Source organism: Phoenix dactylifera, chromosome 4 (assembly GCF_051530095.1).
Source record: "Phoenix dactylifera cultivar Ajwa chromosome 4, Ajwa_hap1_PhDact_Kaust_v1.1, whole genome shotgun sequence".
Lineage (NCBI taxonomy): Eukaryota > Viridiplantae > Streptophyta > Magnoliopsida > Arecales > Arecaceae > Phoenix > Phoenix dactylifera.
Window position 1 is genome coordinate 36,114,288 of NC_143193.1, and position 13,081 is coordinate 36,127,368.

The 13,081-nt window shown below is 49.9% G+C and overlaps 24 non-coding genes and 12 pseudogenes across 24 annotated transcripts; all 36 read right to left on the reverse strand.

Moving 5' to 3' along the window:
- Window positions 1–56: 56 nt before the first annotated feature.
- Window positions 57–175, reverse strand: LOC149759620 (5S ribosomal RNA). The gene has a single exon (XR_016409244.1). It is a non-coding gene; the product is annotated as a 5S ribosomal RNA (ribosomal RNA).
- A 246-nt stretch (window positions 176–421) lies between these two features.
- Window positions 422–540, reverse strand: LOC149759621 (5S ribosomal RNA; annotated as a pseudogene).
- Window positions 541–786: 246 nt separating this feature from the next.
- Window positions 787–905, reverse strand: LOC149759622 (5S ribosomal RNA). The gene has a single exon (XR_016409245.1). It is a non-coding gene; the product is annotated as a 5S ribosomal RNA (ribosomal RNA).
- A 246-nt stretch (window positions 906–1,151) lies between these two features.
- On the reverse strand, window positions 1,152–1,270 carry LOC149759623 (5S ribosomal RNA). Its single transcript, XR_016400459.1, has one exon. It is a non-coding gene; the product is annotated as a 5S ribosomal RNA (ribosomal RNA).
- Window positions 1,271–1,516: 246 nt separating this feature from the next.
- Window positions 1,517–1,635, reverse strand: LOC149759624 (5S ribosomal RNA). The gene has a single exon (XR_016411978.1). It is a non-coding gene; the product is annotated as a 5S ribosomal RNA (ribosomal RNA).
- Window positions 1,636–1,881: 246 nt separating this feature from the next.
- On the reverse strand, window positions 1,882–2,000 carry LOC149759625 (5S ribosomal RNA; annotated as a pseudogene).
- A 246-nt stretch (window positions 2,001–2,246) lies between these two features.
- LOC149759626 (5S ribosomal RNA) lies at window positions 2,247–2,365 on the reverse strand. The gene has a single exon (XR_016409247.1). It is a non-coding gene; the product is annotated as a 5S ribosomal RNA (ribosomal RNA).
- Window positions 2,366–2,611: 246 nt separating this feature from the next.
- On the reverse strand, window positions 2,612–2,730 carry LOC149759627 (5S ribosomal RNA; annotated as a pseudogene).
- A 246-nt stretch (window positions 2,731–2,976) lies between these two features.
- LOC149759628 (5S ribosomal RNA) lies at window positions 2,977–3,095 on the reverse strand. Its single transcript, XR_016408830.1, has one exon. It is a non-coding gene; the product is annotated as a 5S ribosomal RNA (ribosomal RNA).
- Window positions 3,096–3,341: 246 nt separating this feature from the next.
- Window positions 3,342–3,460, reverse strand: LOC149759629 (5S ribosomal RNA; annotated as a pseudogene).
- Window positions 3,461–3,706: 246 nt separating this feature from the next.
- LOC149759630 (5S ribosomal RNA) lies at window positions 3,707–3,825 on the reverse strand. The gene has a single exon (XR_016409249.1). It is a non-coding gene; the product is annotated as a 5S ribosomal RNA (ribosomal RNA).
- Window positions 3,826–4,071: 246 nt separating this feature from the next.
- Window positions 4,072–4,190, reverse strand: LOC149759631 (5S ribosomal RNA; annotated as a pseudogene).
- A 246-nt stretch (window positions 4,191–4,436) lies between these two features.
- On the reverse strand, window positions 4,437–4,555 carry LOC149759632 (5S ribosomal RNA). Its single transcript, XR_016408831.1, has one exon. It is a non-coding gene; the product is annotated as a 5S ribosomal RNA (ribosomal RNA).
- Window positions 4,556–4,801: 246 nt separating this feature from the next.
- Window positions 4,802–4,920, reverse strand: LOC149759633 (5S ribosomal RNA; annotated as a pseudogene).
- A 246-nt stretch (window positions 4,921–5,166) lies between these two features.
- On the reverse strand, window positions 5,167–5,285 carry LOC149759634 (5S ribosomal RNA). The gene has a single exon (XR_016401130.1). It is a non-coding gene; the product is annotated as a 5S ribosomal RNA (ribosomal RNA).
- Window positions 5,286–5,531: 246 nt separating this feature from the next.
- Window positions 5,532–5,650, reverse strand: LOC149759635 (5S ribosomal RNA; annotated as a pseudogene).
- A 246-nt stretch (window positions 5,651–5,896) lies between these two features.
- On the reverse strand, window positions 5,897–6,015 carry LOC149759636 (5S ribosomal RNA). The gene has a single exon (XR_016409250.1). It is a non-coding gene; the product is annotated as a 5S ribosomal RNA (ribosomal RNA).
- A 246-nt stretch (window positions 6,016–6,261) lies between these two features.
- LOC149759637 (5S ribosomal RNA) lies at window positions 6,262–6,380 on the reverse strand. Its single transcript, XR_016409251.1, has one exon. It is a non-coding gene; the product is annotated as a 5S ribosomal RNA (ribosomal RNA).
- Window positions 6,381–6,626: 246 nt separating this feature from the next.
- On the reverse strand, window positions 6,627–6,745 carry LOC149759638 (5S ribosomal RNA; annotated as a pseudogene).
- Window positions 6,746–6,991: 246 nt separating this feature from the next.
- LOC149759639 (5S ribosomal RNA) lies at window positions 6,992–7,110 on the reverse strand. Its single transcript, XR_016409252.1, has one exon. It is a non-coding gene; the product is annotated as a 5S ribosomal RNA (ribosomal RNA).
- A 246-nt stretch (window positions 7,111–7,356) lies between these two features.
- Window positions 7,357–7,475, reverse strand: LOC149759640 (5S ribosomal RNA). Its single transcript, XR_016409253.1, has one exon. It is a non-coding gene; the product is annotated as a 5S ribosomal RNA (ribosomal RNA).
- A 247-nt stretch (window positions 7,476–7,722) lies between these two features.
- LOC149759641 (5S ribosomal RNA) lies at window positions 7,723–7,842 on the reverse strand. Its single transcript, XR_016404820.1, has one exon. It is a non-coding gene; the product is annotated as a 5S ribosomal RNA (ribosomal RNA).
- A 246-nt stretch (window positions 7,843–8,088) lies between these two features.
- Window positions 8,089–8,207, reverse strand: LOC149759642 (5S ribosomal RNA). Its single transcript, XR_016403256.1, has one exon. It is a non-coding gene; the product is annotated as a 5S ribosomal RNA (ribosomal RNA).
- Window positions 8,208–8,453: 246 nt separating this feature from the next.
- LOC149759643 (5S ribosomal RNA) lies at window positions 8,454–8,572 on the reverse strand (annotated as a pseudogene).
- Window positions 8,573–8,818: 246 nt separating this feature from the next.
- LOC149759644 (5S ribosomal RNA) lies at window positions 8,819–8,937 on the reverse strand. Its single transcript, XR_016409254.1, has one exon. It is a non-coding gene; the product is annotated as a 5S ribosomal RNA (ribosomal RNA).
- Window positions 8,938–9,183: 246 nt separating this feature from the next.
- LOC149759645 (5S ribosomal RNA) lies at window positions 9,184–9,302 on the reverse strand. The gene has a single exon (XR_016409255.1). It is a non-coding gene; the product is annotated as a 5S ribosomal RNA (ribosomal RNA).
- Window positions 9,303–9,549: 247 nt separating this feature from the next.
- LOC149759646 (5S ribosomal RNA) lies at window positions 9,550–9,668 on the reverse strand. The gene has a single exon (XR_016409256.1). It is a non-coding gene; the product is annotated as a 5S ribosomal RNA (ribosomal RNA).
- Window positions 9,669–9,914: 246 nt separating this feature from the next.
- Window positions 9,915–10,033, reverse strand: LOC149759647 (5S ribosomal RNA). Its single transcript, XR_016411979.1, has one exon. It is a non-coding gene; the product is annotated as a 5S ribosomal RNA (ribosomal RNA).
- A 246-nt stretch (window positions 10,034–10,279) lies between these two features.
- LOC149759648 (5S ribosomal RNA) lies at window positions 10,280–10,398 on the reverse strand (annotated as a pseudogene).
- A 246-nt stretch (window positions 10,399–10,644) lies between these two features.
- On the reverse strand, window positions 10,645–10,763 carry LOC149759649 (5S ribosomal RNA). The gene has a single exon (XR_016409257.1). It is a non-coding gene; the product is annotated as a 5S ribosomal RNA (ribosomal RNA).
- Window positions 10,764–11,009: 246 nt separating this feature from the next.
- Window positions 11,010–11,128, reverse strand: LOC149759650 (5S ribosomal RNA; annotated as a pseudogene).
- A 246-nt stretch (window positions 11,129–11,374) lies between these two features.
- Window positions 11,375–11,493, reverse strand: LOC149759651 (5S ribosomal RNA). Its single transcript, XR_016409258.1, has one exon. It is a non-coding gene; the product is annotated as a 5S ribosomal RNA (ribosomal RNA).
- A 246-nt stretch (window positions 11,494–11,739) lies between these two features.
- On the reverse strand, window positions 11,740–11,859 carry LOC149759652 (5S ribosomal RNA). Its single transcript, XR_016404821.1, has one exon. It is a non-coding gene; the product is annotated as a 5S ribosomal RNA (ribosomal RNA).
- Window positions 11,860–12,105: 246 nt separating this feature from the next.
- Window positions 12,106–12,224, reverse strand: LOC149759653 (5S ribosomal RNA; annotated as a pseudogene).
- A 246-nt stretch (window positions 12,225–12,470) lies between these two features.
- LOC149759654 (5S ribosomal RNA) lies at window positions 12,471–12,589 on the reverse strand. The gene has a single exon (XR_016409260.1). It is a non-coding gene; the product is annotated as a 5S ribosomal RNA (ribosomal RNA).
- A 246-nt stretch (window positions 12,590–12,835) lies between these two features.
- LOC149759655 (5S ribosomal RNA) lies at window positions 12,836–12,954 on the reverse strand. The gene has a single exon (XR_016409261.1). It is a non-coding gene; the product is annotated as a 5S ribosomal RNA (ribosomal RNA).
- Window positions 12,955–13,081: the final 127 nt, after the last annotated feature.

A 13,081-nucleotide genomic window follows, 5' to 3' on the forward strand; every position in this document is an offset into this window, starting at 1 on the left:
CCGAAAAATAAAAAATAAATGTTATCAAAAAATAAAAAAGCGGGCAAAAAATAAAAGGGGTGCAACACGAGGACTTCCCAGGGGGTCACCCATCCTAGTACTACTCTCGCCCAAGCACGCTTAACTGCGGAGTTCTGATGGGATCCGGTGCATTAGTGCTGGTATGATCGCACCCATGACATGCCCTTCGAAACTCCCTTTTATGACAAAGCAGCAGACCTCGACGGCCCGAGACATTCGCGCTGCCGGGGCCGTTCTGGCGTAGGATTCAACGCGCTGTTCCGCTATGCGGCATGGCACCGCCAGTCTCCGGACTCAGTTTATTTTCGGGGGGAAAAAATTATCCGAAGAGGAAAAGCCAAAAGCCAAAAAATTAAAAATAAATATTATCAAAAAATAAAAAAGCGGGCAAAAAATAAAAAGGGTGCAACACGAGGACTTCCCAGGGGGTCACCCATCCTAGTACTTCTCTCGCCCAAGCACGCCTAACTGCGGAGTTATGATGGGATCCGGTGCATTAGTGCTGGTATGATCGCACCCATGACATGCCCTTCGAAACTCCCTTTTATGACAAAGCAGCAGACCGCGACGGCCCGAGACATTCGCGCTGCCGGGGCCGTTCTGGCGTAGGATTCAACGCGCTGTTCCGCTATGCGGCATGGCACCGCGAGTCTCCGGACTCAGTTTATTTTCGGGGGAAAAAAATTATCCGAAGAGGAAAAGCCAAAAGCCGAAAAATAAAAAATAAATGTTATCGAAAAATAAAAAAGCGGGCAAAAAATAAAAGGGGTGCAACACGAGGACTTCCCAGGGGGTCACCCATCCTAGTACTACTCTCGCCCAAGCACGCTTAACTGCGGAGTTCTGATGGGATCCGGTGCATTAGTGCTGGTATGATCGCACCCATGACATGCCCTTCGAAACTCCCTTTTATGACAAAGCAGCAGACCTCGACGGCCCGAGACATTCGCGCTGCCGGGGCCGTTCTGGCGTAGGATTCAACGCGCTGTTCCGCTATGCGGCATGGCACCGCCAGTCTCCGGACTCAGTTTATTTTCGGGGGAAAAAAATTATCCGAAGAGGAAAAGCCAAAAGCCGAAAAATAAAAAATAAATGTTATCAAAAAATAAAAAAGCGGGCAAAAAATAAAAGGGGTGCAACACGAGGACTTCCCAGGGGGTCACCCATCCTAGTACTATTCTCGCCCAAGCACGCTTAACTGCGGAGTTCTGATGGGATCCGGTGCATTAGTGCTGGTATGATCGCACCCATGACATGCCCTTCGAAACTCCCTTTTATGACAAAGCAGCAGACCTCGACGGCCCGAGACATTCGCGCTGCCGGGGCCGTTCTGGCGTAGGATTCAACGCGCTGTTCCGCTATGCGGCATGGCACCGCCAGTCTCCGGACTCAGTTTATTTTCGGGGGGAAAAAATTATCCGAAGAGGAAAAGCCAAAAGCCAAAAAATTAAAAATAAATATTATCAAAAAATAAAAAAGCGGGCAAAAAATAAAAAGGGTGCAACACGAGGACTTCCCAGGGGGTCACCCATCCTAGTACTACTCTCGCCCAAGCACGCTTAACTGCGGAGTTCTGATGGGATCCGGTGCATTAGTGCTGGTATGATCGCACCCATGACATGCCCTTCGAAACTCCCTTTTATGACAAAGCAGCAGACCTCGACGGCCCGAGACATTCGCGCTGCCGGGGCCGTTCTGGCGTAGGATTCAACGCGCTGTTCCGCTATGCGGCATGGCACCGCCAGTCTCCGGACTCAGTTTATTTTCGGGGGGAAAAAATTATCCGAAGAGGAAAAGCCAAAAGCCAAAAAATTAAAAATAAATATTATCAAAAAATAAAAAAGCGGGCAAAAAATAAAAAGGGTGCAACACGAGGACTTCCTAGGGGGTCACCCATCCTAGTACTTCTCTCGCCCAAGCACGCCTAACTGCGGAGTTATGATGGGATCCGGTGCATTAGTGCTGGTATGATCGCACCCATGACATGCCCTTCGAAACTCCCTTTTATGACAAAGCAGCAGACCGCGACGGCCCGAGACATTCGCGCTGCCGGGGCCGTTCTGGCGTAGGATTCAACGCGCTGTTCCGCTATGCGGCATGGCACCGCGAGTCTCCGGACTCAGTTTATTTTCGGGGGAAAAAAATTATCCGAAGAGGAAAAGCCAAAAGCCGAAAAATAAAAAATAAATGCTATCAAAAAATAAAAAAGCGGGCAAAAAATAAAAGGGGTGCAACACGAGGACTTCCCAGGGGGTCACCCATCCTAGTACTACTCTCGCCCAAGCACGCTTAACTGCGGAGTTCTGATGGGATCCGGTGCATTAGTGCTGGTATGATCGCACCCATGACATGCCCTTCGAAACTCCCTTTTATGACAAAGCAGCAGACCTCGACGGCCCGAGACATTCGCGCTGCCGGGGCCGTTCTGGCGTAGGATTCAACGCGCTGTTCCGCTATGCGGCATGGCACCGCCAGTCTCCGGACTCAGTTTATTTTCGGGGGGAAAAAATTATCCGAAGAGGAAAAGCCAAAAGCCAAAAAATTAAAAATAAATATTATCAAAAAATAAAAAAGCGGGCAAAAAATAAAAAGGGTGCAACACGAGGACTTCCCAGGGGGTCACCCATCCTAGTACTTCTCTCGCCCAAGCACGCCTAACTGCGGAGTTATGATGGGATCCGGTGCATTAGTGCTGGTATGATCGCACCCATGACATGCCCTTCGAAACTCCCTTTTATGACAAAGCAGCAGACCGCGACGGCCCGAGACATTCGCGCTGCCGGGGCCGTTCTGGCGTAGGATTCAACGCGCTGTTCCGCTATGCGGCATGGCACCGCGAGTCTCCGGACTCAGTTTATTTTCGGGGAAAAAAAATTATCCGAAGAGGAAAAGCCAAAAGCCGAAAAATTAAAAATAAATATTATCAAAAAATAAAAAAGCGGGCAAAAAATAAAAGGGGTGCAACACGAGGACTTCCCAGGGGGTCACCCATCCTAGTACTACTCTCGCCCAAGCACGCCTAACTGCGGAGTTATGATGGGATCCGGTGCATTAGTGCTGGTATGATCGCACCCATGACATGCCCTTCGAAACTCCCTTTTATGACAAAGCAGCAGACCGCGACGGCCCGAGACATTCGCGCTGCCGGGGCCGTTCTGGCGTAGGATTCAACGCGCTGTTCCGCTATGCGGCATGGCACCGCGAGTCTCCGGACTCAGCTTATTTTCGGGGGAAAAAAATTATCCGAAGAGGAAAAGCCAAAAGCCAAAAAATTAAAAATAAATATTATCAAAAAATAAAAAAGCGGGCAAAAAATAAAAAGGGTGCAACACGAGGACTTCCCAGGGGGTCACCCATCCTAGTACTTCTCTCGCCCAAGCACGCCTAACTGCGGAGTTATGATGGGATCCGGTGCATTAGTGCTGGTATGATCGCACCCATGACATGCCCTTCGAAACTCCCTTTTATGACAAAGCAGCAGACCGCGACGGCCCGAGACATTCGCGCTGCCGGGGCCGTTCTGGCGTAGGATTCAACGCGCTGTTCCGCTATGCGGCATGGCACCGCGAGTCTCCGGACTCAGTTTATTTTCGGGGGAAAAAAATTATCCGAAGAGGAAAAGCCAAAAGCCGAAAAATAAAAAATAAATGCTATCAAAAAATAAAAAAGCGGGCAAAAAATAAAAGGGGTGCAACACGAGGACTTCCCAGGGGGTCACCCATCCTAGTACTACTCTCGCCCAAGCACGCTTAACTGCGGAGTTCTGATGGGATCCGGTGCATTAGTGCTGGTATGATCGCACCCATGACATGCCCTTCGAAACTCCCTTTTATGACAAAGCAGCAGACCTCGACGGCCCGAGACATTCGCGCTGCCGGGGCCGTTCTGGCGTAGGATTCAACGCGCTGTTCCGCTATGCGGCATGGCACCGCCAGTCTCCGGACTCAGTTTATTTTCGGGGGGAAAAAATTATCCGAAGAGGAAAAGCCAAAAGCCAAAAAATTAAAAATAAATATTATCAAAAAATAAAAAAGCGGGCAAAAAATAAAAAGGGTGCAACACGAGGACTTCCCAGGGGGTCACCCATCCTAGTACTTCTCTCGCCCAAGCACGCCTAACTGCGGAGTTATGATGGGATCCGGTGCATTAGTGCTGGTATGATCGCACCCATGACATGCCCTTCGAAACTCCCTTTTATGACAAAGCAGCAGACCGCGACGGCCCGAGACATTCGCGCTGCCGGGGCCGTTCTGGCGTAGGATTCAACGCGCTGTTCCGCTATGCGGCATGGCACCGCGAGTCTCCGGACTCAGTTTATTTTCGGGGAAAAAAAATTATCCGAAGAGGAAAAGCCAAAAGCCGAAAAATTAAAAATAAATATTATCAAAAAATAAAAAAGCGGGCAAAAAATAAAAGGGGTGCAACACGAGGACTTCCCAGGGGGTCACCCATCCTAGTACTACTCTCGCCCAAGCACGCCTAACTGCGGAGTTATGATGGGATCCGGTGCATTAGTGCTGGTATGATCGCACCCATGACATGCCCTTCGAAACTCCCTTTTATGACAAAGCAGCAGACCGCGACGGCCCGAGACATTCGCGCTGCCGGGGCCGTTCTGGCGTAGGATTCAACGCGCTGTTCCGCTATGCGGCATGGCACCGCGAGTCTCCGGACTCAGCTTATTTTCGGGGGAAAAAAATTATCCGAAGAGGAAAAGCCAAAAGCCAAAAAATTAAAAATAAATATTATCAAAAAATAAAAAAGCGGGCAAAAAATAAAAAGGGTGCAACACGAGGACTTCCCAGGGGGTCACCCATCCTAGTACTTCTCTCGCCCAAGCACGCCTAACTGCGGAGTTATGATGGGATCCGGTGCATTAGTGCTGGTATGATCGCACCCATGACATGCCCTTCGAAACTCCCTTTTATGACAAAGCAGCAGACCGCGACGGCCCGAGACATTCGCGCTGCCGGGGCCGTTCTGGCGTAGGATTCAACGCGCTGTTCCGCTATGCGGCATGGCACCGCGAGTCTCCGGACTCAGTTTATTTTCGGGGGAAAAAAATTATCCGAAGAGGAAAAGCCAAAAGCCGAAAAATAAAAAATAAATGTTATCAAAAAATAAAAAAGCGGGCAAAAAATAAAAGGGGTGCAACACGAGGACTTCCCAGGGGGTCACCCATCCTAGTACTACTCTCGTCCAAGCACGCTTAACTGCGGAGTTCTGATGGGATCCGGTGCATTAGTGCTGGTATGATCGCACCCATGACATGCCCTTCGAAACTCCCTTTTATGACAAAGCAGCAGACCTTGACGGCCCGAGACATTCGCGCTGCCGGGGCCGTTCTGGCGTAGGATTCAACGCGCTGTTCCGCTATGCGGCATGGCCCCGCCAGTCTCCGGACTCAGTTTATTTTCGGGGGGAAAAAATTATCCGAAGAGGAAAAGCCAAAAGCCAAAAAATTAAAAATAAATATTATCAAAAAATAAAAAAGCGGGCAAAAAATAAAAAGGGTGCAACACGAGGACTTCCCAGGGGGTCACCCATCCTAGTACTTCTCTCGCCCAAGCACGCCTAACTGCGGAGTTATGATGGGATCCGGTGCATTAGTGCTGGTATGATCGCACCCATGACATGCCCTTCGAAACTCCCTTTTATGACAAAGCAGCAGACCGCGACGGCCCGAGACATTCGCGCTGCCGGGGCCGTTCTGGCGTAGGATTCAACGCGCTGTTCCGCTATGCGGCATGGCACCGCGAGTCTCCGGACTCAGTTTATTTTCGGGGGAAAAAAATTATCCGAAGAGGAAAAGCCAAAAGCCGAAAAATTAAAAATAAATATTATCAAAAAATAAAAAAGCGGGCAAAAAATAAAAGGGGTGCAACACGAGGACTTCCCAGGGGGTCACCCATCCTAGTACTACTCTCGCCCAAGCACGCTTAACTGCGGAGTTCTGATGGGATCCGGTGCATTAGTGCTGGTATGATCGCACCCATGACATGCCCTTCGAAACTCCCTTTTATGACAAAGCAGCAGACCGCGACGGCCCGAGACATTCGCGCTGCCGGGGCCGTTCTGGCGTAGGATTCAACGCGCTGTTCCGCTATGCGGCATGGCACCGCGAGTCTCCGGACTCAGTTTATTTTCGGGAGAAAAAAATTATCCGAAGAGGAAAAGCCAAAAGCCGAAAAATAAAAAATAAATGTTATCAAAAAATAAAAAAGCGGGCAAAAAATAAAAGGGGTGCAACACGAGGACTTCCCAGGGGGTCACCCATCCTAGTACTACTCTCGCCCAAGCACGCTTAACTGCGGAGTTCTGATGGGATCCGGTGCATTAGTGCTGGTATGATCGCACCCATGACATGCCCTTCGAAACTCCCTTTTATGACAAAGCAGCAGACCTCGACGGCCCGAGACATTCGCGCTGCCGGGGCCGTTCTGGCGTAGGATTCAACGCGCTGTTCCGCTATGCGGCATGGCACCGCCAGTCTCCGGACTCAGTTTATTTTCGGGGGGAAAAAATTATCCGAAGAGGAAAAGCCAAAAGCCAAAAAATTAAAAATAAATATTATCAAAAAATAAAAAAGCGGGCAAAAAATAAAAAGGGTGCAACACGAGGACTTCCCAGGGGGTCACCCATCCTAGTACTTCTCTCGCCCAAGCACGCCTAACTGCGGAGTTATGATGGGATCCGGTGCATTAGTGCTGGTATGATCGCACCCATGACATGCCCTTCGAAACTCCCTTTTATGACAAAGCAGCAGACCGCGACGGCCCGAGACATTCGCGCTGCCGGGGCCGTTCTGGCGTAGGATTCAACGCGCTGTTCCGCTATGCGGCATGGCACCGCGAGTCTCCGGACTCAGTTTATTTTCGGGGGAAAAAAATTATCCGAAGAGGAAAAGCCAAAAGCCGAAAAATTAAAAATAAATATTATCAAAAAATAAAAAAGCGGGCAAAAAATAAAAGGGGTGCAACACGAGGACTTCCCAGGGGGTCACCCATCCTAGTACTACTCTCGCCCAAGCACGCTTAACTGCGGAGTTCTGATGGGATCCGGTGCATTAGTGCTGGTATGATCGCACCCATGACATGCCCTTCGAAACTCCCTTTTATGACAAAGCAGCAGACCGCGACGGCCCGAGACATTCGCGCTGCCGGGGCCGTTCTGGCGTAGGATTCAACGCGCTGTTCCGCTATGCGGCATGGCACCGCGAGTCTCCGGACTCAGTTTATTTTCGGGGGAAAAAAATTATCCGAAGAGGAAAAGCCAAAAGCCGAAAAATTAAAAATAAATATTATCAAAAAATAAAAAAGCGGGCAAAAAATAAAAGGGGTGCAACACGAGGACTTCCCAGGGGGTCACCCATCCTAGTACTACTCTCGCCCAAGCACGCTTAACTGCGGAGTTCTGATGGGATCCGGTGCATTAGTGCTGGTATGATCGCACCCATGACATGCCCATCGAAACTCCCTTTTATGACAAAGCAGCAGACCTCGACGGCCCGAGACATTCGCGCCGCCGGGGCCGTTCTGGCGTAGGATTCAACGCGCTATTCCCGCTATGCGGCATGGCACCGCCAGTCTCCGGACTCAGTTTATTTTCGGGGGAAAAAAATTATCCGAAGAGGAAAAGCCAAAAGCCGAAAAATAAAAAATAAATGTTATCAAAAAATAAAAAAGCGGGCAAAAAATAAAAGGGGTGCAACACGAGGACTTCCCAGGGGGGTCACCCATCCTAGTACTACTCTCGCCCAAGCACGCTTAACTGCGGAGTTCTGATGGGATCCGGTGCATTAGTGCTGGTATGATCGCACCCATGACATGCCCTTCGAAACTCCCTTTTATGACAAAGCAGCAGACCTCGACGGCCCGAGACATTCGCGCTGCCGGGGCCGTTCTGGCGTAGGATTCAACGCGCTGTTCCGCTATGCGGCATGGCACCGCCAGTCTCCGGACTCAGTTTATTTTCGGGGGGAAAAAATTATCCGAAGAGGAAAAGCCAAAAGCCAAAAAATTAAAAATAAATATTATCAAAAAATAAAAAAGCGGGCAAAAAATAAAAAGGGTGCAACACGAGGACTTTCCAGGGGGTCACCCATCCTAGTACTACTCTCGCCCAAGCACGCTTAACTGCGGAGTTCTGATGGGATCCGGTGCATTAGTGCTGGTATGATCGCACCCATGACATGCCCTTCGAAACTCCCTTTTATGACAAAGCAGCAGACCTCGACGGCCCGAGACATTCGCGCTGCCGGGGCCGTTCTGGCGTAGGATTCAACGCGCTGTTCCGCTATGCGGCATGGCACCGCCAGTCTCCGGACTCAGTTTATTTTCGGGGGGAAAAAATTATCCGAAGAGGAAAAGCCAAAAGCCAAAAAATTAAAAATAAATATTATCAAAAAATAAAAAAGCGGGCAAAAAATAAAAAGGGTGCAACACGAGGACTTCCCAGGGGGTCACCCATCCTAGTACTTCTCTCGCCCAAGCACGCCTAACTGCGGAGTTATGATGGGATCCGGTGCATTAGTGCTGGTATGATCGCACCCATGACATGCCCTTCGAAACTCCCTTTTATGACAAAGCAGCAGACCGCGACGGCCCGAGACATTCGCGCTGCCGGGGCCGTTGTGGCGTAGGATTCAACGCGCTTTTCCGCTATGCGGCATGGCACCGCGAGTCTCCGGACTCAGTTTATTTTCGGGGGAAAAAAATTATCCGAAGAGGAAAAGCCAAAAGCCGAAAAATTAAAAATAAATATTATCAAAAAATAAAAAAGCGGGCAAAAAATAAAAGGGGTGCAACACGAGGACTTCCCAGGGGGTCACCCATCCTAGTACTACTCTCGCCCAAGCACGCTTAACTGCGGAGTTCTGATGGGATCCGGTGCATTAGTGCTGGTATGATCGCACCCATGACATGCCCTTCGAAACTCCCTTTTATGACAAAGCAGCAGACCGCGACGGCCCGAGACATTCGCGCTACCGGGGCCGTTCTGGCGTAGGATTCAACGCGCTGTTCCGCTATGCGGCATGGCACCGCGAGTCTCCGGACTCAGTTTATTTTCGGGGGAAAAAAATTATCCGAAGAGGAAAAGCCAAAAGCCGAAAAATTAAAATTAAATATTATCAAAAAATAAAAAAGCGGGCAAAAAATAAAAGGGGTGCAACACGAGGACTTCCCAGGGGGTCACCCATCCTAGTACTACTCTCGCCCAAGCACGCTTAACTGCGGAGTTCTGATGGGATCCGGTGCATTAGTGCTGGTATGATCGCACCCATGACATGCCCATCGAAACTCCCTTTTATGACAAAGCAGCAGACCTCGACGGCCCGAGACATTCGCGCCGCCGGGGCCGTTCTGGCGTAGGATTCAACGCGCTATTCCCGCTATGCGGCATGGCACCGCCAGTCTCCGGACTCAGTTTATTTTCGGGGGAAAAAAATTATCCGAAGAGGAAAAGCCAAAAGCCGAAAAATAAAAAATAAATGTTATCAAAAAATAAAAAAGCGGGCAAAAAATAAAAGGGGTGCAACACGAGGACTTCCCAGGGGGTCACCCATCCTAGTACTACTCTCGCCCAAGCACGCTTAACTGCGGAGTTCTGATGGGATCCGGTGCATTAGTGCTGGTATGATCGCACCCATGACATGCCCTTCGAAACTCCCTTTTATGACAAAGCAGCAGACCTCGACGGCCCGAGACATTCGCGCTGCCGGGGCCGTTCTGGCGTAGGATTCAACGCGCTGTTCCGCTATGCGGCATGGCACCGCCAATCTCCGGACTCAGTTTATTTTCGGGGGGAAAAAATTATCCGAAGAGGAAAAGCCAAAAGCCAAAAAATTAAAAATAAATATTATCAAAAAATAAAAAAGCGGGCAAAAAATAAAAAGGGTGCAACACGAGGACTTCCCAGGGGGTCACCCATCCTAGTACTACTCTCGCCCAAGCACGCTTAACTGCGGAGTTCTGATGGGATCCGGTGCATTAGTGCTGGTATGATCGCACCCATGACATGCCCTTCGAAACTCCCTTTTATGACAAAGCAGCAGACCTCGACGGCCCGAGACATTCGCGCTGCCGGGGCCGTTCTGGCGTAGGATTCAACGCGCTGTTCCGCTATGCGGCATGGCACCGCCAGTCTCCGGACTCAGTTTATTTTCGGGGGGAAAAAATTATCCGAAGAGGAAAAGCCAAAAGCCAAAAAATTAAAAATAAATATTATCAAAAAATAAAAAAGCGGGCAAAAAATAAAAAGGGTGCAACACGAGGACTTCCCAGGGGGTCACCCATCCTAGTACTTCTCTCGCCCAAGCACGCCTAACTGCGGAGTTATGATGGGATCCAGTGCATTAGTGCTGGTATGATCGCACCCATGACATGCCCTTCGAAACTCCCTTTTATGACAAAGCAGCAGACCGCGACGGCCCGAGACATTCGCGCTGCCGGGGCCGTTCTGGCGTAGGATTCAACGCGCTGTTCCGCTATGCGGCATGGCACCGCGAGTCTCCGGACTCAGTTTATTTTCGGGGGAAAAAAATTATCCGAAGAGGAAAAGCCAAAAGCCGAAAAATAAAAAATAAATGTTATCAAAAAATAAAAAAGCGGGCAAAAAATAAAAGGGGTGCAACACGAGGACTTCCCAGGGGGTCACCCATCCTAGTACTACTCTCGCCCAAGCACGCTTAACTGCGGAGTTCTGATGGGATCCGGTGCATTAGTGCTGGTATGATCGCACCCATGACATGCCCTTCGAAACTTCCTTTTATGACAAAGCAGCAGACCTCGACGGCCCGAGACATTCGCGCTGCCGGGGCCGTTCTGGCGTAGGATTCAACGCGCTGTTCCGCTATGCGGCATGGCACCGCCAGTCTCCGGACTCAGTTTATTTTCGGGGGGAAAAAATTATCCGAAGAGGAAAAGCCAAAAGCCAAAAAATTAAAAATAAATATTATCAAAAAATAAAAAAGCGGGCAAAAAATAAAAAGGGTGCAACACGAGGACTTCCTAGGGGGTCACCCATCCTAGTACTTCTCTCGCCCAAGCACGCCTAACTGCGGAGTTATGATGGGATCCGGTGCATTAGTGCTGGTATGATCGCACCCATGACATGCCCTTCGAAACTCCCTTTTATGACAAAGCAGCAGACCGCGACGGCCCGAGACATTCGCGCTGCCGGGGCCGTTCTGGCGTAGGATTCAACGCGCTGTTCCGCTATGCGGCATGGCACCGCGAGTCTCCGGACTCAGTTTATTTTCGGGGGAAAAAAATTATCCGAAGAGGAAAAGCCAAAAGCCGAAAAATTAAAAATAAATATTATCAAAAAATAAAAAAGCGGGCAAAAAATAAAAGGGGTGCAACACGAGGACTTCCCAGGGGGTCACCCATCCTAGTACTACTCTCGCCCAAGCACGCTTAACTGCGGAGTTCTGATGGGATCCGGTGCATTAGTGCTGGTATGATCGCACCCATGACATGCCCTTCGAAACTCCCTTTTATGACAAAGCAGCAGACCGCGACGGCCCGAGACATTCGCGCTGCCGGGGCCGTTCTGGCGTAGGATTCAACGCGCTGTTCCGCTATGCGGCATGGCACCGCGAGTCTCCGGACTCAGTTTATTTTCGGGAGAAAAAAATTATCCGAAGAGGAAAAGCCAAAAGCCGAAAAATAAAAAATAAATGTTATCAAAAAATAAAAAAGCGGGCAAAAAATAAAAGGGGTGCAACACGAGGACTTCCCAGGGGGGTCACCCATCCTAGTACTACTCTCGCCCAAGCACGCTTAACTGCGGAGTTCTGATGGGATCCGGTGCATTAGTGCTGGTATGATCGCACCCATGACATGCCCTTCGAAACTCCCTTTTATGACAAAGCAGCAGACCTCGACGGCCCGAGACATTCGCGCTGCCGGGGCCGTTCTGGCGTAGGATTCAACGCGCTGTTCCGCTATGCGGCATGGCACCGCCAGTCTCCGGACTCAGTTTATTTTCGGGGGGAAAAAATTATCCGAAGAGGAAAAGCCAAAAGCCAAAAAATTAAAAATAAATATTATCAAAAAATAAAAAAGCGGGCAAAAAATAAAAAGGGTGCAACACGAGGACTTCCCAGGGGGTCACCCATCCTAGTACTTCTCTCGCCCAAGCACGCCTAACTGCGGAGTTATGATGGGATCCGGTGCATTAGTGCTGGTATGATCGCACCCATGACATGCCCTTCGAAACTCCCTTTTATGACAAAGCAGCAGACCGCGACGGCCCGAGACATTCGCGCTGCCGGGGCCGTTGTGGCGTAGGATTCAACGCGCTTTTCCGCTATGCGGCATGGCACCGCGAGTCTCCGGACTCAGTTTATTTTCGGGGGAAAAAAATTATCCGAAGAGGAAAAGCCAAAAGCCGAAAAATTAAAAATAAATATTATCAAAAAATAAAAAAGCGGGCAAAAAATAAAAGGGGTGCAACACGAGGACTTCCCAGGGGGTCACCCATCCTAGTACTACTCTCGCCCAAGCACGCTTAACTGCGGAGTTCTGATGGGATCCGGTGCATTAGTGCTGGTATGATCGCACCCATGACATGCCCTTCGAAACTCCCTTTTATGACAAAGCAGCAGACCGCGACGGCCCGAGACATTCGCGCTACCGGGGCCGTTCTGGCGTAGGATTCAACGCGCTGTTCCGCTATGCGGCATGGCACCGCGAGTCTCCGGACTCAGTTTATTTTCGGGGGAAAAAAATTATCCGAAGAGGAAAAGCCAAAAGCCGAAAAATTAAAATTAAATATTATCAAAAAATAAAAAAGCGGGCAAAAAATAAAAGGGGTGCAACACGAGGACTTCCCAGGGGGTCACCCATCCTAGTACTACTCTCGCCCAAGCACGCTTAACTGCGGAGTTCTGATGGGATCCGGTGCATTAGTGCTGGTATGATCGCACCCATGACATGCCCATCGAAACTCCCTTTTATGACAAAGCAGCAGACCTCGACGGCCCGAGACATTCGCGCCGCCGGGGCCGTTCTGGCGTAGGATTCAACGCGCTATTCCCGCTATGCGGCATGGCACC